General features: G+C 38.2%; 1 long non-coding RNA gene across 1 annotated transcript; it reads right to left on the bottom strand.

Annotated features, from left to right (window-relative positions):
• Window positions 1–3,101: 3,101 nt before the first annotated feature.
• LOC130735385 (uncharacterized) lies at window positions 3,102–4,738 on the bottom strand. The gene is made up of 3 exons (XR_009018428.1): window positions 4,646–4,738; window positions 4,111–4,551; window positions 3,102–4,016 (listed from the first exon to the last, which is right to left on the bottom strand). It is a non-coding gene; the product is annotated as an uncharacterized LOC130735385 (long non-coding RNA).
• Between the last annotated feature and the right edge of the window lie 773 nt (window positions 4,739–5,511).

Raw genomic sequence — 5,511 nt, 5'->3', positions numbered from 1 at the left:
CTATCAGGGATTCCGTTTCGGCAAACTTCCGAGAATTGGAATTTGACGTTCGTAGTTTCCAGGATTTCGCATCGAAATGATTGTTTAAGGACGGAAAAGAGAAGTTCTAACATTTCTTTGAGGATTTTTGGAATTAGTTTCCATCGTGTCCTAAAGCGTAAATTAACTATTCACTAATACCTTTGACCTAGGATTAAGCGTATGTTAGTCGTGCTATAACTCTTTCGGTTTTTCGATAAATTCTTGGACTTTTCCTGAACCTTTTTCCTTCCCAAATTTATCTTAATCAAATAACTCTTTTATTTTATTCACTTATCCAAAGCGTTAAACTTGGGCCTTACAGTTTCGAGGTATAGTCGCTAATCCTTACCTCTGATCGCTTTTTCCATAGCTTTTCTGTAGACTTTTCTGAGCTGATAGTTTTGAGGTTTTTGCAAAACTATCCTGAATATTTCATTTCTGATTCTAAACCTCTTCCTTATGTGCCCAAGATCACTTCTGCCGGGTTAGATTTTCCGTTATGTCGCCGGAATTCCGCCGGAATCAATTTTAGCCTAAAATACCCATTTTTGGAGTTTTTGGAGTAAAGCTTCAACCTTTAGGCTGAAAACTATCGCCTTGGCTTAGTGCTAGTAGGATTAGTTGTCATAAACGTCGTTGGTGACGTCCCTGCAAAATTTGGTTTTTGGGATTTCAGTTTTGAAATTTCTATGTTAAAAATCATGACCAAAATACCCCTGCGACAGTTTTTGATCCGATAATTTTTCCGAGTTCAGAATACCCTTAGTTACGGCTAATGAAAGCATAGGAACCAAGTTTGATCGAAGAAAAATCGAGTCCTCTAATTACCTAAAGTGGCCGAACCTATTAAGGGGGGAAGAGGAAATTTCCTTTTCCGAAAACTTGTCCTTTCGCGCTAGATTATCGTACCTTAGAGATCTGAGATTCTGAATGGTGAGAATAGCGGGCAGGTCATCCCGATTTTATTTTGAGAGTTTTAAGAAAGTTTGATAGGGCGAATGAGATTCGAACCTTGTTAGGATGTTTATGGATCGAGACATTCTCTGGAGTCATTTGGGGATTTGGAGATCCCGAGAACTTATAGGATTTGCGATAAGACTAAAAGGATAGTATTTTGTAAAGAAAACTCATAAGACATTAAACAACCTCTAAATCTTTAATTAATGATAATAAACTCGAAAGGAAGGCGTGGAAGTCAAATCTTAGTTTTGGAAAACGAGAAATGTCGTCGGATCCCAGTGTTGAGAAAGTTGAGAGGCTTCGAGTATGTAGATGTTGTGGTGCTGTTGGAGCAGCGTTTGTTATTGTGCTGTTGGAGCAGCTATGTTGTTGGGCTATCCTGGGGATAAGTCCGGAGAATTGATAGTTCCCGAGTATGTTGATACTCTTGCTCGTTGAGCAGTTGTGACCATCGGATTGAGATGAGTCGGATGATTTGGAGATCATCATGAGAGAATGTGTGTTGTGGAAAGAAGTGTCTTTTGTCGCAGAATCGACTTTACCTTAGGGTAAGCTTTTAGAGACTTTAATTTAGCTAGAACACGTGGCGACGTGTCGAGTGAGATTCGGAGACGTTGTTTGACTAATCATCCTGCATTCATGCAACATTAATGGGGTATTAACACAGGACGTACTCTGGACCTCGTCGGATTCCAAAATGGTCATAAGACCCGGATTTCCGTGTAAGAGCGTTTGTAGACGTCTCTTGTAGCAGACCGAAATGGCAGACCTACGGGTTACGGCTGATCTGACTACCGCTGATGTTGGAGTAAGAGGCACGCGGGCCGAAATGGTCCCACCGTGGCTGGTGCTAGGGCTGATCCGTTGATGTCCATCCGTTCCGGATTGCATATTGGTTGACTGGGTTAACCTGCATATCATTTCATGCAACATGCATACTGACTTAGTTGTCGAATGTGATTGTTATTTGTTAATCCTATTTGGAACATGTTAAGTGTTTTTATTGTCATTTATGTTCGTTATGGAATATGTAACCCTAGGATGTTATCCCTAGCTATAAGCGTAAGTGGCTATTCTATTATATGTATCTATCGATGTTATTATTTACATAATTCTTTGGAGTTGACCCTCGCGTCTTCTGTGTGTGCTTTGGCGGACAAACGCCCTTTGTCAGATGTCCACGACGGACTAGATCATGATGGTTCACCCTTCGGGGGGGAACTAGAGTTGAGATACTGGAACAGGAGCGCATCGCGGTAGCGAGAGGAGGACGGATGGTGTACTTAGACTAGGTCGTTCTGAATTCAGATTCGGACGACGATCATGCTAGCATGTAGGTTTTAGTGCTGGTGTGAGCTCCTCGAGATGGGATTAGTGTAGGAGTAGAGTCTTAGCTCTGAACATCATTTGTTTTCTTTGGGGACAGGGTAGTTTCCCACCTATAGCTTTTGTGTGGTTTCTTTACAGGAATCACCGAGAGTTGGTTGGACTTAGGAGGTCTTGTTTCAGGCCGATGGGCCAGCTTATTCTCAGTTTTGAGGGATGGTGTTGCGGACAACCTTTACTTTCAGTCTGTACATATTGCCTTCGGGCGCTACACTTTTTTTTCCGTCACTGGAGGTTACTCGTGACGAGGTTGTTACTTACAGCGGGGGCTGTATTATATATTGTACATTAGTTCTGTTGCTTTTCGCTTTTGGGTTTTATTTAATTCAGTCTTGTCTTAGTTATTATATCGAAAAAAAAATATTCACGTTTTTCCGCATTAAGTTTTACTTTTGGTTACTAAAGTGACGCCACCGAAATCGGGGTGTTACATGGATCATGAAGGAGGAAACGACCTTGTAAAGCTTTGGATATAATTGCGGATTAGGAAGCTCAGCTGAAATGAATTTATCAATGTCTTCTCCGGTTATCATTTTGTTCTGGGGTTTCAACCATAGAATAATGTGCGCGTGTGGCAATCCACGTTTTTGGAACTCTACTGTATACATACCTTCAAAAAAATTTCAACAAAATTAAATGGAAATCTAAAATTGCAATATTAATTATATTGCACCAAAAACATATATTACCAAAAAAATAAATAAACAATAAATGACATACTTGCATCAACAGGACCAAATATAGTGCCTTTCCTTATATCAGACATCAGATTATCGAGCTTCATCTTGAAAACTCTAACACAAATATCAGGTCTATCTTCTGCTCTCAAATTCCTACAACAGACATACCTTTGAATTTCCCCCCATTGTGAATTACATGTTGCTGTAATAAAAAGATCAGGGTACCCAAACTTTTTGCAAATTGACATGGCATCCTGACAATTATTAAACATGTAACGACGGCCTCATGTAAAGGAAGGAGGCAATATAATCCGCTTTCTTATAGATGACGGGTCTGCCTCTCCCTTCTCAATTACCTCTACAACCCCATTTAAATAATCTGCTCTTATAGTTTTCTGATTAATTCGAATATAAGAAAGACAGTTTGTTTCAATCATGTTATATGCGTCAACGACGAACTGTTGGAACGACCTCTTAGCAAAAACAATGTTCCCATACTCAGAGTTTCTGTCTTGGAGGCGGAATGCAATGAATTGCGTCATATAAAATTTCCATCTTTTGTAGCTTCCCATGTTTCTAAAAATCTCACTAATGGGAATATCTTCACGGAAGCCATCTTCTCCGTAAGGAAATAGAAGCGGATAGTGCAAGGGAATGAAAGCGGTATGAGTTTCATGTATGTTTGAAAGATATCCATCATTCATTTTGACAACAACATCTCTGCCAACGTCTGACTCCCAAATGTCCCAAACAATCAAGGCTGCTACCTCATCCGTTGACGGCATATTATAAGTTCTAGGATCTTTCCCTCGGGCTCTAAAAAGTCAGATAGATAATTGGGTTGAATCAATAGAATTCAATCATTCTCAAACCTGGCTAAATATTCTGGCTAGGACATTGTGTCTGTCAATCATCTGCTTAAGATCTTCCACTAAAGAAAGGTCAAGACCCTGTCCTCTCCCATTGGAGCTACAAAAGAAATAAAATTTATGATCATGAAGCTGTTAGCAATTATATAATAAAAAATCCACACATTAAAAAAGTTATTTTCTTGAAATCGTACCTTAGATTCCTTACTCTATTAGCATTCTCATTCTGTGTATCATAAATATACAGCTAAGCAAACTTAGGATGTTGCCCTTGACGTGGAATTAAGGAATCCATTTGGTGATAGTTCTGTCCACTTAATACAAATTGGGGGGGGGGGCTCCACCGTCATTAAGAACAGTTAAAATCTTCCCACCCATAGTCGTAAAGGCAAACATGCTATTATACGCTCTTATATTCTTCTTGAAATTCTGCGCCCTAGGTTCTTTATCTGTTATCAAGTCAAGAAGTAGAGGAGGCGGCTTAGGGATTAAGGGTAAATCAACTTTTCCCTTCATACAACACAGTGAAAAAGCTGCAGCCCCGTCAGAATCTCTTTTCCCAGATTTCTCAGAATCCCACATAAAAGCTCCGAAGTAAAAGCAAGGGCCGGTTGGGTCTCCAAAATCAAGAACGTCTGTATAAAAAAAAATGACATGAATAGAGTTGGATGGAATATGGTTAGTAACATCTATATAATTTAGGTTTATGAAAAAAGATTAGGATGATACCTATATTTTTCAGCTATCTGAAGCAAAGCAAGAATGTTTGCTGGAATTTCAGGAATCACTTCTTGTAAATAATCCACATAATCCTCATCTGAATCCCCATGGGCTATCATATTAATCAAAACAGTATATTAGATGTATATAACAAAAATAATATCAAAAGAATTCATATTAAACAACATTCTCTTAAAATAAAATTAATGTATGTTAGATAACCTGAATCGGCATCATCAGAATCACTGGTTAATGCTCCAGGTTCACATAAAGCCACATTGGATGGCCCTGCTTCATCTGCATTTCCATCAGAGGGAGAAATCTTTCCTCTCTTGGTATCCAGAGCTTTCTTTCTTAAATAACACGACCACTTTGATTCCGAAGGGATAGGGGTCGGCAACTTTTTAATTAATTTCACTTTTTTTTTCTAGATGGAGCCCTCATTGGTTTTTCTCATTCACCTTTATTTGGCTTCAATATTGATGGAGAGGGTTGTTTTGATGATGAAGCAATGACAGTAGATAGGGGAGGATTGGAAGAATTAATATCAAAACTTTTTGAACAACCCTCATTCATTTGTGTATTAGAATGTTCCAATGAAAAATGACTAACTGAATCCATGTATCAACTACTCAGAAGACAAAGGAACACTTGAAAGAAAAAAAGATTATAACATGAGAGAGAGTTTAAAGAGCCTTTATAGCAGAAGTATCTATATATATATATGTAAAGCACACTTGAACTATTGCATTAAGTGCATTAAACAACAAAGGCATTCCTTTGTAATAATACATTGAATAATAAAAATAAAAACAAAAATATTAATTAATAATTGTTTAACTTTTCAATTTATCATATTTAAAATTAAATGCAAA

Source organism: Lotus japonicus, chromosome 2 (assembly GCF_012489685.1).
Source record: "Lotus japonicus ecotype B-129 chromosome 2, LjGifu_v1.2".
NCBI lineage: Eukaryota > Viridiplantae > Streptophyta > Magnoliopsida > Fabales > Fabaceae > Lotus > Lotus japonicus.
Note: the sequence above shows the minus strand (reverse complement) of the source record. Positions and strands in the feature narration are given on the sequence as shown.